This window comes from Bos taurus, chromosome 21 (genome assembly GCF_002263795.3).
Source record: "Bos taurus isolate L1 Dominette 01449 registration number 42190680 breed Hereford chromosome 21, ARS-UCD2.0, whole genome shotgun sequence".
NCBI classification, from domain to species: Eukaryota; Metazoa; Chordata; class Mammalia; order Artiodactyla; family Bovidae; genus Bos; species Bos taurus.
This window is the reverse complement of record NC_037348.1, coordinates 42,381,942-42,397,318: the sequence shown is the minus strand read 5'-3', so window position 1 is coordinate 42,397,318 and position 15,377 is coordinate 42,381,942. Positions and strand designations below refer to the sequence as shown.

General features: G+C 44.3%; 1 protein-coding gene across 3 annotated transcripts in view; it reads right to left on the bottom strand.

The window, feature by feature from the left end:
- The window catches only part of NUBPL (NUBP iron-sulfur cluster assembly factor, mitochondrial), a 446,167-nt gene that overhangs the window by 105,499 nt on the left and 325,291 nt on the right, over positions 1-15,377 (bottom strand). For 2 of the 3 annotated variants that reach the window (XM_024981927.2, XM_059879161.1), the window contains exons 12-13: positions 15,160-15,235; positions 3,634-4,363 (exon numbers count right to left, since the gene is read on the bottom strand). The gene's annotated coding sequence lies outside the window, so the exon portion shown is untranslated. Of the gene's footprint in view, positions 1-3,633; positions 4,364-11,155; positions 13,515-15,159; positions 15,236-15,377 lie in introns of those variants that run through there. The other variant, XM_024981928.2, reaches the window with a different exon arrangement.

Below are 15,377 nucleotides of genomic sequence, written 5' to 3'. Positions count from 1 at the left end.
TCCAAGCACCACAGCCTTCTACTACCTTACAGGGAGATGGCTGGACCTCAGCCTCTCATGCTAAGTATTCAGGGCACAGACATCAAACTCCTCTTTGTCTTCCACGGGATGGCAAAAGGCTGGGAAACACAGTCAGGGCCCCACACCTCTATTGACTGGTTTGGAAACAGGAAGGCCCTGGCTGCGATATTCAACCACATTAAATGGCCGGCATTATCCAGAGCCTTGAACATGGGTTCATTGTCTGGCTGGTCTTTGCCGCTGAGCGCGCTGGAGAAAGGCCGTGCGTAATTAGGGGCTGCCTGGTGAAAAGGGCTCCGCTCACACCACATGCCCAGTTTTTGTCCTCGGAGGAGGGTGCCAATCTGAGAAAGGGTGAGCCCCACGGGAGAGACAGTATAAAGGATTTTGAGGCGGGGTGGCTATCTTGTTACAGTGACTTTGAGTTACAGAGGAGATTCCCGGTCAGAATTTAGATTTAGGGCAGGACACCTGCCTGCGAGAGAACCTAAGAGAACTTTGCTGCCGACAGCTGTGTACGGCGAGCAGTGGCTCTTGTGCTGGGGAACTGTGATGTGTTTTTCTAATAAATTCTTCCCAGTCTGATGTGAATCGTTTCCAGGTACTTAGATGACTCAGTGACTTAATATTTCATTTTAAAGCGTGCTCTGCACAGGAAACACAGCTGACATTAGGATTTTTAGACTTTAGATGTGCCTCATCCAGTCAGGTTGGTTTCAGACCCTGAGGTGGCATTGTAGAAATATTTCCTATGAACATTAATAAACAACCCACATTATTCTCTAGAAAAGCAGAATCAGTCTTTTTAATGACATGAAAAAGCTTTGAAATGAGAAGAATGTGGAGGTTCTCAGCACTCCTGAGACATAAATTCAATGTCTCTGAGTAGAGGGTCTCACACCCAAATCGCCAGCTTTCATTTGCTAGACCACAAGGCTCCTTTAATTCCCTGACCCTCTAGCTTGTAGTTTTTTTCAAATAGCCAAAGACATTCTCATTCATGAGGTTCCCAGTAATTTGAACAAGCTAACAAGCTTTCCTTCCCCGTCTTGTGCTCCTAGCGCGGTTGTGGTTTCCAGGCTGACTCTGGTACCCTTCTCAGCAGTTCTGCTTTCCCTGCCCCATGGTCTGGCTGTGGAGATGCAGGCTCAGAGCAGTAGCCAAGCTTGGCTGTGTTGAAACCAGCCATTGTGATTTAACCATGAACAAACTCGGAACCTTAGCCTTTGAAAGGAACCTGAAACTTATTTGGTTCAGTGTCCTTCCCCAAGTTATCTCCTCTCTAGTTGAAATCCTCACTACTTTGTAAGACGGCCTCTGTATCAGCTGACATTGCTAACTGCAATCAAGTTCTCTTTCCCAACACCCCACCCCAGTGATTCTACTCAGTCATTCCATTTCCTGGCTATAACCCTGGTACAGCCCTCTCCAGAATGATCATAGCTAGTTCCTTATATATCATTTTTCTCTGCTGAAGTCTTGAAGGCAGGAGCCCTGTCTTATTCATCTTTGTATCCTTACTGAACAAGAGCTGAAAAGAAATGGGCAATTCTTTCACTTCGGCACTAATTCATCTCACTCTATCAGTCAACCAAACCAAACTATTTAACTATTCCATGGTTCGAGCCACATTTCTCCAACTTGCTTGAAAAGGTTTCATGAAAGAGCCCATCAAATAGCCTTCTGAAATCCAAACATATTCCCCTGATCTTTAGGCTTAACATTTCACTTAAAAAAAGTGGAAATGAACTTGATTTGTTATTTTTTTTTACTGAATCCATCTTAGAACCTGGTAACCATGTCTCCCCTTTCTATATTTTAACAAACTATTTGTTAGATAACCCATTTGAGAAATTTGCTGGTGGCTAACGTTGAGATTACCAGCCTGTAGTTTGCAGAGTCCACCTCTGAAATTTGGGGTCCAATTTGCCCCTCTGACTTGTGGCTAGTCATTTCTTCATAACTTGTGCAGAAACTATTAAAAAGTTGTTCCTTGATCCTACCTGCAATTATTTTGGTTCCCTGGAAAGTAATTTATCTGGCCTTGGAAACCTGTGCTGCAGTGCTAAGTCACTTCAGTCGTGTCCAACTCTGTGTGACGCCATGGACTTTATTCTGCCAGGCTCCTCTGTTCATGGGGATTCTCCAGGCAAGAATATTGGAGTGGGTTGCTGTCTCTTTCTCCAGGGGATCTTTCTGATCCAGGGATCAAACCTATGTCTCTTAAATGTCCTGCATTAGCAGATGGGTTCTTTACCACTAGTACCACCTGGGAAGCTCTTGGAGACCTGAATGCTTTTCAAATGCCGAGCTTCTCTCAATATCTTTGTCCTCAACTTGGGCTTCACTTCACCTTTCCAGGCTGCGTGCTCACTAACGAAGGAAGACAAAAATCCAGTGTAACTCTGGGACCTGAAGTGTGGTGAGAGTCTGGAGCATTCCTGCCAGCTATTGGCAGAGGTGGATTTACTATGAAGTTCATGAAGCTTAATCTTCAGAGCCTCTTACTAATTTTGTGTTCTTTTTCTTAAAACTGTACTGCCAAACCATGCACACTTCAAAGCACAGACCTATGGATCTGTCTTGGGTATTGTGTAAGGTCACACAATTTGCTTCTACTGGAAGTGTTCTTATGGGTATTGCCAATAGCTGGTCTATCAAAGCAAGAATAGAAAATATAGGGGTGTTTTATGGGCTAACCAGGAAGCTTAAAATACTCAGCACTGATACTACCATTTCACCAAGACTTTAGGAAATTCACTTAACCTTATTGTTGTTTCATTTCCTTACCCACAACATGGGGAAAATAATCCTTCTTTCTGTCTTAGTTGACACTCATTCAATGTTGACCCACTGCAGGTATATCCCACTTTACAGTAATTTGATAAATACAAAGAAATGTTTGTTGACACCATACACATTAAAAAGAAAAATTAATAACCATGGCATAATAAGCCAGGTTAATTCTACAGGGGAATTGATTTAATTAGTGAGTGCTGAATTTTAAAAAAGAATACGATTTGCAGTAGGGAGAACTGACTTATGAACACAAGCCAAGAAGCAGTGGAAGGTTGAGTGTGCCCCTGAACCCTCTTGAGTCCCAGTTCCTGTGTCTGGAAAATGGAGATGACAATACTTCCTCAAAAGATGTTGTGGCAATTGAAACCAGGTAGCGCAGTGGTAAAGACTCTACGTGCCAATGCCAGAGACACAAGAGACGTGGGTTCAGTACCTGGGTTGGCAAGGTCCCCTGGAGGAGGGCATGGTAACCCACTCCAGTATTCTTGCCTGGAAGACTTCATGGACTGAGGAACCTCGTAGGCTATAGTCCATGGGGTCACAAAGAGTCAAACACTGAGTGACTAAGCCTGTAATACTAAAATGCTCTATAAACTGTGGAAGTGATTTATAGATGACTGGTGTTATTACTGCCTTCAATCATAAAAGTTATGCTGATTTAAAAAATCCAACCTACCCAAAATTTCCTGAAGTACAGACTCGGTATACCATTGGCAATCATGGAGCACATGAGTTAAAACTTTGGTGAACAACAATGCAAATATCAAATGCTATACAGATAACCAGAAGTTTGAAAATCAATAATTATCCTACCTCAAAGAGCACATCTCTTCGATCCAGACCCCACTCTTTTCATCCAGCACAGCAGAAAAGCTAGCGATGTTGAGATTCATACTGGGAGTACAGGATCAGTAAACTTATTATCCGACCTTATTATGGAATAAACATTCCTTCAGTTCCTTCTTTACTGTGTCCCAAAATCTGGGATATTTTGGTGATACTCCCCAGCCCAGGGAAACATTTCTCCAGAGTTTCAAAATGCTTGAATCTGAGTATTCTTATCTTCTTTTGTTCACTCACAATATCACAAGTTCCTGACTTGAGACTGTCCATTCAGAGAAACAACCTTGGACAATAGCTTCAGGTTGCCCTTGAGATGCTTAAGCTCCTTCTTGGCAGGAGAAATTTTACAACATTTTCCTTTCACAGGTTGCCGAAAGATTCAAGAAGGACTTCAAGCCTCTTGGACATTTTTGAGCACCTTGCTTGCAGGATTAATCTCTTGAGTTGGAAGGCTATTTCTTGACTTTGCTTAGCTCAGTTTAACAGCAATTTAAACATAGATTCCACTCCTCACAACCTGTTGTTTTACAAGGAAGACCTCATTTCACAAAGTTCCACGTAGAGTGGAGCTTCTGGGCTCAATAGAGACAACTGCGTTCATTATCGCCAGCCCTGACTTTCATTTCAGTGAGGAATCCTGTTTCAGTTCATTATCTGCGTTCCGGCTTCATCAGTCTCCATTAGGAAGCACCTTGCCTTTCTGCCAAGAGACAGTGAAGGTGAGTGGCCCAGTTCCCTGCCACAGGTGCAAGCTGCCAGCACCCTGCCCCCACCAAGCACTGGCCCCTCCACCTGCAGGCCAGAAACCCATCTTCCCTCATTAGGAAGAACGTTGTTTCTGAAATCACCTTGTGACATGTAGAGTCCAGAAAGCATGCTCTCTCCATCCCTCCCTGTGCCCCTTTCATTCCTGCCACTGGGGGCTAGCCCCCAACTCTCTTATCACCTCAAATACAGCACTGATCTCCAAAAGGATCCAGACTGTGTATTCAACCCACCTTTCTCAGCATCTTCCCCTTACTGTTGAAGCCATAGCATTCAAAGGAGAAAAAAGGAGAAGGAAATAAACCAAGGCCAATTTTGTACAGAAAGGGGAAGAGTAAGGCAGATGAAGTAAACAATAAAGATGTAGGATGAGCCTGGGATTATAGGGGCACCTGACACTGAATCAAGAATCCTTCAAAGGTCCGCCGAGACCCCATGGTGTCTCTGAATTTTGTTTAAAAACCAATAACATGAAACTAAAATATGTTTGAGAACTGATGAGGGTTTCTCCCCACTTCATCCATGTCATTTCTTTCCCTTCTCTGAATTTATTAAAACAAATGAAAAAACAGACCCTGAGTAGCATGACATGTCAAAACTTTGTCCAGAGACCATGCACACGAACAACAGAAAGGTGTGTTTGTTTTGCAGACTTTCCACTCAGAAGAATTTAAGGCCTCCTTAGCCCTGCGCAGCAGGGGCTTCACGCGGCCTCTTACAGGATGGAGTCTTTCCTCAGATCTACTATCTTCATACACACCAGCTCCAGCTGTGCCTTCATTTTCAAAGCCAGCACCTGCTTCCCACTTCTCAGGCCTGCACTCAGACAGCTGGAAGTGACGGGGGCATTTCTGTCCTAGTGAGGGAGGGGGGCAGGACAGCCCTTGATCACAGGTGGGAACTCCTCCAGCTCCTTGTCCATCCCTTCCTGATGAGGACAACTCTGAAGGCTGAACTCGTCTGTCTCCAAGAGCAACTCCATGGGACTTTGCCTGATGCTTTCCTAGACCTCCCTTCCTGATCCTACCTTCCCACCAATTTTTCCTGGAAATGCTTCCTAGTACGTCATTTTCACATGACCCCTTATCTTAGCAGCAGCCTCTGAGGAGCCCCACCTATGACATCCTAGAATGAAGCCAAGAGGATGCAGAGAGGGGAGAGAGAGAGAAAAAAAACAAACAAGTCTCCAACAGGTGGGAATCAGAGATGTGGAGGGAGATGAGAGAGAAGAGCTTGACAGAATGGGCTAGATGGTTTTTAGACTGAAACGAAAGAAAAATTATGTGCCCTCTTCCAGGTCCCGTATGTCTTCTAATATGTATGTGTACATGTGGTGTATGATTTTCCTTTTCTCTCTCTGGCAAACAACTGTATTTCATACCTTTCAGAGATAGCAGGCATAACTAAAGAGTTGCATGTTATTTCATCCTAAAATATATTTTCTTTATATATTCTTAATTTGGGGAACAAGAAAACAGCTTTGACAGGAAATAAATGAAAACACAGTTTAAAGAAAAGACGTTATGAGCCTCGAGCAAAGTATTAATAACTCTAAGATATGACAGGAAGAGGTGATGGGGATGGAGTGTCATCTTCTCTCTGGATTTACAGAGACACCCTTTGATCCTCTTGCCCCTGAACTGTGAGGGCCCCTGCTTGGCAGTGGGTTTGAGAGTCTTAGCTGAGACTCTTAACCTCCCAGTCTGTTTTCTCTATCTGTAATATAAATGACAGTGAATGAAAACAGCATTCATTTCATCATGCTTACAGGGTATCAGAGCTAAAATTTATTAATGTATTTAACTCATACAACAACCCTTTGAGCAGCTACTGCTATCTTCATTTCCCAGATGAGGAAACTGAGGCACAAAGAAGTAATATGACAAAAATCTGCACAGGTACACAGAAAAGATACTGTCACTGATCATCAGGAAAATGCTAATCACCACCACGAGAAGCGATTACCTCACACCTGTCAGAATGGCTATCACCACAAAGACAAGAGGTAACAAGCGCCCGCAAGGACGTGGAGGAAAGGGAACTCTTGTGCACTCATGGTGGGAATGTAAACTGGCACTGCCACTATGGAAAACAGTATGGAGGTTCCTCAAAAAATTAAAAATTGAACCACCATATGATCCAGCAATTCTACTTCTGAGTACTTACCTGAAGAGAATGAAAACATCGACTCAAAAAGCTATACACACCCTCATGTTCAATGAAGCATTGTTTACAATAGCCAGGATGTGGGAACAACCTAAGTGTCCAGTGATGGATGAGCGGATAGATACAATGTGATACACACACAATGGCATATTATTCAGTCATAAAAAATCTTGCCATTTGCAACAACATGCATGAACTTTGGGGGCAGTATGCTATGTTAAAGAATTCAGAGAAACATAAATACCATATGTTCTGCAAGAAAAAAAGAAGCTCTCAGATACAGAGAATAGATGGATGGTTGCCAGAGGCACAGGGTGGGTGTTGGGGAAATATCCATGAAGGGAGTCAAAAGGTACAAATTTACAGTTAAATAATAAATAATTCATGGGGATGAGATGTACAGCATGGAGACCATAGTTAATAATACTGTATTGCCTATCTGAAAGTTGCTAAGAGAATAGATCTTACAGGTTCTCAAAACAAGAAAAAAAGTTTTGTAACTAAGTATGGTGATAAGTGGGCTTCCTGGGTGGCTCAGACAGTAAAGAATCCACCTGCAATGTGGAAGACCTGGGTTCAATCCCTGGGTTGGGAAGATTCCCCTGGAGGAGGGCATGGCAACCCACTCCAGTGTTCTTGCCTGGAGAATCCCATGGACAGAGGAGCCTGGTGGGCTGCAGTCCATGGGGTCCCAAAGAGTCAGAAATGACTGAGTGACTAGGCACAGCACAGCAGCATGGTGATAAGACTGACCCATTATGGTGATCATTTCGCAATATATACAAAGAGCAAATCATGTTGTACACCTGAAACTAATATACTACTCTATGTCAATTATTCCTCAGTAAATAAGTAAAACAAAATGAAACAAAATAAAATCTTTTCCTATTTCTCATAGTTGTCATGAGGATCAAATAAAATAATGGATATGAAGACAATTTTAAGGCACATGTGGTATCAATTCAGTTCAGTCGCTCAGTCATCTCTGACTCTTTGTGACCCCATGGACTACAGCACACCAGGCTTCCTTGTCCATCCCCAATGCCCAGAGCTTGCTCAAACTCATGTCCATCAAGTCAGTGACAACATCCAACCATCTCATCCTCTGTTGTCCCCTTCCCCTCCCGCCTTCAATCTTTCCCAGCATCAGGGTCTTTTCAAATGAGTCAGTTCTTCACATCAGGTAGCCAAAGTATTGGAATTTCAGCTTCAGTATCAGTCCTTCCAATGAATAGTCAGGACTGATTTCCTTTAGGATCAGTTGGATCTCCTTACTGTCCAAGGGACTCTCAAGAGTCTTCTCCAAACAGTTCAAAAGCATCAATTGTTTGGCACTCAGCTTTCTTTATGCTCCAACTCTCACATCCATACGTGACTACTAGAAAACCATAGCTTTGACTAGATGGACGCTTGTTGGCAAAGTAATGCCTCTGCTTTTTAATAGACTATCTAAGTTGGTCCTAGCTTTTCTTAAAAGGAGCAAGCATCTTTTAATTTCATGGCTGCAGTCACCAGCTGTAGTGATTTTGGAGCCCAAGAAAATAAAGTCTGTCACTCTTTCCACTGTTTCCCCATCTATTTGCCATGAAGTGATGGGACCAGATGCCATGATCTTAGTTTTCTGAGTGTTGACCTTTAAGCCAACTTTTTCACTCTCCTCTTTCACTTTCATCAAGAGGCTTTTTAGTTCTTCTTCACTTTCTGCCATAAGGGTGGTGTCATCTGCATAACTGAGGTTATTATTTCTCCTGGCAATCTTGATTCCAGCTTGTGCTTCATCCAGTCTGGCATTTTGCATGATGTACCCTGCATATAAGTTAAATAAGCATGGTGACAATATACAGTCTTGACGTACTCCTTTCCCAATTTGGGACCAGTCTGTTGTTCCATGTTCAGTTCTAACTGTTGCTTCTTGACCTGCATACAGATTTCTCAGGAGGCAGGTCAGGTGGTCTTGTATTCCCATCTCTTTCAAAATTTCCCACAGTTTATTGGGATCCACACAGTCAAAGGCTTTGGCGTAGTCAATAAAGCAGAAGTAGATGTTTTTCTGGAACTCTCTTGCTTTTTTAATGATCCAATGGATGTTGGCATTTTAATCTCTGATTCCTCTGCCTTTTCTAAATCCAGCTTGAACATCTGGAAGTTCATGGTTCACGTACTGTTGAAGCCTGGCTTGGAGAATTTTGAGCATTACTTTGCTAGTGTGTGAAATGAGTGCAATTGTGTGGCAGTTTGAACACTCTTTGGTATTGCCTTTCTTTGGGATTGGAATGAAAACTGACCTTTTGCAGTATTAGCATTACTGGTGTAGTTATTATTGACCACGTTAATAGTTGTCATCAGAGCTACCAACCTATCCATGTTATAAATAACCTTTCCCTACAGGTCTTACAAAGCCACAAGGCTACATTCCTGGACAGGGTGCAGTGGGGCACTGTTTACCTGTAGAAGGTATTTATTTGAGGTTTACAAGGTTTTTCCTGTCTGCAGTGGGGGCCTCAATTACACCTAATGGTCTCTTTTTACTCCAGTGTCTAGTCATGTCTGGAGGACTGCCAAAGTGGGCTCACAATGAAGCTCCTAAGGGGGCCAAGGAGAGGAACTGCAGAGATATCTTCAGCCCTGCCCTTAGCCTCTGTCATGGATCGAACTGCACACCCCAAAAGATGGTGAAGTCCTAATCCCCAGTACCTGTGAACGTGATCTTATTTGGAAATGGGGTCTTTGTAGAAAGATCAAAATAAGACAAGGTTATTAGAGTGGGGTCCAATCCAATATGACTGGAGTCCTTATAAAAGGGAAGACAGATACAGAGACAGACACATACAGAAGGCAGATGATGCAAAGACACAGGGAGAATGCCACATACAAGCCAGGGATGCTCGAGGCTACCAGAAGCTAGGAGAATGGCATGGAACACATCCTTACCTCATGGCCCTCAGAAGGAAATCTACACAACCAACTCCCTGATCTCAGATTTCTAGCCTCCAACACTGAGACAACAGATTTCTATTGTTTAAGCCACCTAGTTTGTGGTACTTGGTTACTAATACAGCCTCCTTTGTTACTTTCTTATGGTACTTTGTTACTAATACAATTAATGTAATAAGTTAATATGACCTCCCATTGATAAGCTGCCTCTGCTCCCAGCCTCTGACAGAGAAAACGGGATACCCTTGTAACCTGCCCCTCTTGGATCAAAGCTATGGGGAAGAATGTGGGAAAGAGTTCTGAGTGAAGGGCAACCAGACCCAAGACTTACCAGGATGCAGGACTGCTGCAGCCTGTTTCAGAGCGAGGACTCAGCACCCGCCCAACCTCTCTCCAGTGACAGGAAGCTGTAGTGAGTGGTGGGTGCTAAAGTTGGAAGCCCACATAGGCCCTGGACTATGGCTGCCATTCTGGGTGGTATATAAGATGAATAAGGAGAGGAATGAGTTTGGGCAAACTCCAGGAGATAGTGAAGGACAGGAAAGCTTGGTGGGCTGCCGTCCATGGGGTTGCAAAGAGTCTGACATGACTGAGCAACTGAAAAATAACAACAAAGAGGAGAAGCTGGCCAAGAAGGAGTTAAGAGAATGGAGAGAAGAGAAGCAAATGAGAAAGACTGAAAGACAGAAAGTCACAGAGAGAAAGAGAGACTGGCCGGGCCCAGTGGCTGTCTTGTTTCTGCCCTTACCTGAGCCAGATTTTGTTCTGGTCCCTCAAGCATGTGTGTATGCTTGCTAACTTGATTCAGTTGTGACCCCATGGGCTGCAGCCCATCAGGCTCCTCTGTCCATGGGGATCCTCTCCAGGCAAGAATACTGGAGTCGGTCGCCATTTCCTCCACCAGGGAATCTTCCAAACACGGATTGAATTTGTGTCTCCTGTAGCTCCTGCACTTCAGGCAGATTCTTTACCACTGAGCCACCAGAGAAGCCTCCCTCATGCATATTCTTTAATAAATACCCACGTTTTCCCTCTGGTAACTTGATTGTTCTCCTTCTTGCACCTAAAGTGGCCTGAGTATAACAGCTCAGAATAGAAACATCAGCCCCTGGAGAATGATACTAAGGAAACAGTGACATGGGTATTTTATTTAGTCCAGCTCCCCATGTTCTGTGCTAATATGAGAAATAGCAGAGTAAGCAAATTAGAAACTAAAAAAGGAATTCATAGTGAGGTAATACACAGAATGGTGATTATAGTCAATAATATTGTATTGCATGTTTGAAGCTTGCTAAGAGTAAATCTTCAAAGTTCTCACCACAAGAAAAAATGTTTTGCAACTTTGTATGGTGACAGATGGTAACTGACTCACTGTGGTGATTATTGCACAGTGTATACAAATATTGATTTGTTAGCTTGTACACCTGAAATTGGAGAAGGATATGGCAACCCTTCTTGCCTGGGAAATCCCATGCATAATCCCTGGCAGACTACAGTCCATGGGGTCACAAAGAGTTGGACATGACTGAGCAACTGAGTTGCACACACATCTGAAATTAATATAATGTTATATGTCAATTATACCTCAATAAAAATATTTTTTAAGTAATTAAACGATTGATTTAGCTTTTTAAGGACAGTGAAAGTGAAAGTCGCTCAGTTGTGTGTGACTCTTTGCCACCCCATGGACTATACAGTCCATGGACTTCTCTAGGCCAGAATACTAGAGTGGGTAGCCTTTCTCTTCTCCAGGGGATCTTCCCAACCCAGGGATCAAACCCAGGTCTCCTGCATGGCAGGCGGATTCTTTACCAGCTGAGCCATAAGGGAAGTCCTAGAATACTGGAGTGGGTAGCCTATCCCTTCTCCAGCAGATCTTCCCAGCCTAGTAATTGAACCGAGGTCTCCTGCATTGCAGGTGGATTCTTTACCAACTGAATTATCAGGGAAGCCCATCTTTTTAAAAGCCCTAAGATATTAGGCACAAGATAGAATTGTTCTGGAACCCTGTGACAAAGTATAACCCAAAAAGGGGATGCAGGAAGGAAACAATCATGCTGATGGGGTCAAAGCCTAGAAGTTCCAGGGACCTAGTTCTGAAGAGCCTTGCAGACCAAGTGAAGCAGTTCAGGCTTTTCCTAGGAAGGAGGGTGGCCCAGACTGATAGGGATTTCAGAAAGATGAAGATAGCAGCAGGGTGAGAACGGAGGAGAGTGGGACAAGATTGGTGGTAGGGAGTATGATGAAGAGGCTGTCCAAGAATCCAGCCATGAGATGATGGTGGCCTTATATGAGGACAGGGCCCTGGAGGAGGAATGAGGAAGGGATGTAGTTAAGCGAGGTTAAGGCAGGAATGCTGAGTATGAGTGGACTTGGTGACTGTGGAGCTGAGGGGAGGGAGGAACGGACAAGGACATGGAGTCATGTGAAGTGACTGGTGGGCAAGGACTCAGCCCCGGGGGGAAGGACTGAGAAGCAAGAACCAGTCTCCAACATTTAAGACCCAGTCCCCCCAGTGCAGCCCCATCCTCAGGGGCTGAAAGTATATGTCATCCCCCCAACAGCAGAAAAGCTCCTCTTCAGGCTGCTGCCTGCTTGGAGCCTCACACTGGAGCTCTGTGTTTACACATTCAGGAGAATTGAATCTCCCATAATCATATATGTGACAAAGGGCTCGCTATAAGCAACGTTAATGAAGACAAATGAATGAGCCAAATGCTGCAGCTTGCACAGCGGCTCTCCAGGGCCCTGCCTTGCAGGGAGGCTGCTGGGAGGGAGAAGCTCATTCCTGGCTGGGCTGCTGCTCTTGCCGTGCCTGACGGAGATGTATGAGAACCCTCCCACCTCGGGGTGACTCACCACTGCCTGCCCAGTGGGGGCAGGCCTCGCAGGGGGCTTTAAGGGACTTCTAAGAAGATTCAAAGAATGTGTTTACACATTTTTTGGGGAAAGCTATCTTAGAGGAGATAGGCAAGTGGAGATTAGCTGGACACAGTGGTCTGATCACGTTAAATAAACAAGCTCCCTGCATCGTGGTGGCTGCTGACTGGGAAAGCAGGTATTAGGATTTAATTCCAGCCAGTGAGTGACCACACCCCGAAAGGCATCTTGCTGAGTGCCATGAATCAGTCCTGCATCCAGGTTGGGACTGGCTCTCAACGGAATTCTCTCCTAACCTTTAAGGCCATGTGTTTCTGCTCATTTCTCTTTGTGACAGAACAGAGAATATTCAACTTTCGGACTTTTACTCCAGCCCTTCCTGCACGGAGAGGGGGGATCACAGCCAGTAGAAAGAAAAAGAAGATACGTATAAATCAAGCAGCGTACCACTGGGGCGGGGGAAGCGGCTCTGTTCTGGCCCCAGATGACATGGGTGGATGGCAAGCAGGCCCCACCCTGAAAGGCTAAGCTGTGATGCTTAGATGCAGCTCAGAGAATCTCGAGAGGTAGAAAGACAGTGGTCCAAGGTGCCTTTGGTGAGAGGATACAGAAACCTGCCCCATGAATAGGCAGAAGTGCTTGCTGTAAAAGCACCCAGACTCAGCAGCAGGGAGAGGACCTCCGCCAGTTCCGCATTTGTTCTGTGTGGTTCAGGAGACTGCACAGTGGACAACGACTCGATCCCAGGGGAAGTCTCTGACAGGACATTAAAAAAAGATGCCCCTCAGAGTCTAAATGAAACACTCTCAGAATTTCCCATCACGAATTCAAGAAGTCAATTTTACTAGATCAATAGGAAGGGATTTGAAACTAATTAATCAGTGCAGAGATCAGATCAGCCAATGACAGGAAGACAAAGTGATGGAAACTTGGCAAGTCAGTGCAAGGCCTGCCTGGATTCAGACAGTGAGATAACACTGGGGCTCAGGCCCGTGGAAGAAATTCCAATTGATCAGTGAAGGGAAGAAAGTTGGGTGACAAATCCACCGTTTCCAGCCATCTTCAGGGGATATCCTCTTAATGACACTCAGATTGATTTTCCATTGCTGGAAGAAAAAGAAGGAAGTAGAGGTATTAAGAGACCATAAATAACTTTTAATAAAGCCAGGCAGGTGGCTGAAAGAATGTACGTGTACAGGAAAAATGAAGAACAAAAATAATGCACAAGTTTCCACCATCAACAGAGTGACTACGAGTCAGTAAAACTGGGATGGGAAACAATATGGAGTACCTTAACACCTTAAGTAGCCAGCAGCCACACCCTCGAGGTGCCAGCAGGGAATGGGGCCTTCTCTCAGGCTCCAGTTCCCTCCTCGCCTAAAACAAAGGGTTGGGCCAGATGAGCGACAAGGCCTAAAGATGCTACTGTTTATTCCTATTCTAGAGCCATACTGTGGAGAAGGCAATGGCACCTCACTCCAGTACTCTTGCTTGGAAAATCCCATGGATGGAGGAGCCTGGCAGGCTGCAGTCCATGGGGTCGCTGAGGGTTGGACACGACCGAGCAACTTCACATTCACTTTTCACTTTCATGCATTGGAGAAGGAAATGGCAACCCACTCCAGTGTTCTTGCCTGGAGAATCCCAGGGACGGGGGAGCCTGGTGGGCTGCCGTCTATGGGGTCACACAGAGTCGGACACGACTGAAGTAACTTAGCAGCAGCAGCAGAGCCATACTGAGAGGGGCACAGGTCAGTGTTGACCAAGAATTGGCCATAACTGTGTCATGGGAAGACACAGTCTTGCCTGGCTTTACTAGGTTATTTATGTTCTCTGATCACTTCTACTTCCTTTCAGCAATGGAAAAATCAATCTGAGTGTCACTGGCCATCACTAGGTCGTGGGAAGTTTCCTAAATCAGGACTAGATCTGGCCTCAACACACTCCCATCACTTAATTTTTCAAAATCCTTTCAGAACCCAGTCAAGTTGTATCCCATTATTTTATATGTGCCTAACACCATTCTGGCCACATAGTGGCTCAAAATGTACACATCCCTCACGTCTCCTGGAGCACAGAAAAGCACTCAGCCTTTGGAGCCAGAAAGAACTGGGTTCAAATCCTCATCATACCACTAGCTGGTTGTGGGATTCTCAATTGGTCACTTCCATACAATGGAACAGTAGGCAGTATGAAGAAGAATGAGCTGGTTCTGTAGGAACTCACATGGAAACATGCCCACAATATAAGTTTAAAGTACATAACAGACAAGAGTCAAACGATGAAAGCAAGTGTTCATCAGGGGATGATGGGCCAAAAAAAAAACAGTAATATATATAAGAACGAGATATTATTCAGCCTTAAAAAGGAAGGAAATTCTGACATTCTATAACATAGTTAAACCTAGAAGACATTATGCTAAATGAGATAAACCAATCACAAAAGGACAGATACCTAATGATCCCCATCTATACTAGGTTCCTGAATTAGTTAAGGTCATAAAAATAGGAAGTAGAGTGGTGGTTACTAAAGGCTGGAGGAGGGGGACTGGGGAGTCAGTTACAATAAAAAGGTAAATGACAGAACAGTGAGTTTGGTATGCTCCAATTTTGGTTAAAGCCTTTTCCTCTCTGTGTGTTGTCTTTGTACAGAGGAAAGTCTGGAAGGTTGCCTACCCCACTGCTAACAGGGTTCCTTTGGGGCAGTAGGACTGCAAATGGGTGGTAACAGATGACATGATTTACAAGTTACCTGCATCTCAAGGCATGAAGATTCGTGTTCAGTTTTGACCAGGCAATGTCAGTAAATTCTGACTCTCAAAACTTCCCTGTTTCAAAAGGAAAAAAAAGTATTTATCATTACTCTTGTCATTCCCTCCTGGGATGCTGTCTATGGTTTTCTATTTTTTACCAAACACAGTCTGGACGCCATTGCTTGGCATGTAAGACCTGTACAAATGGGCTGCAACC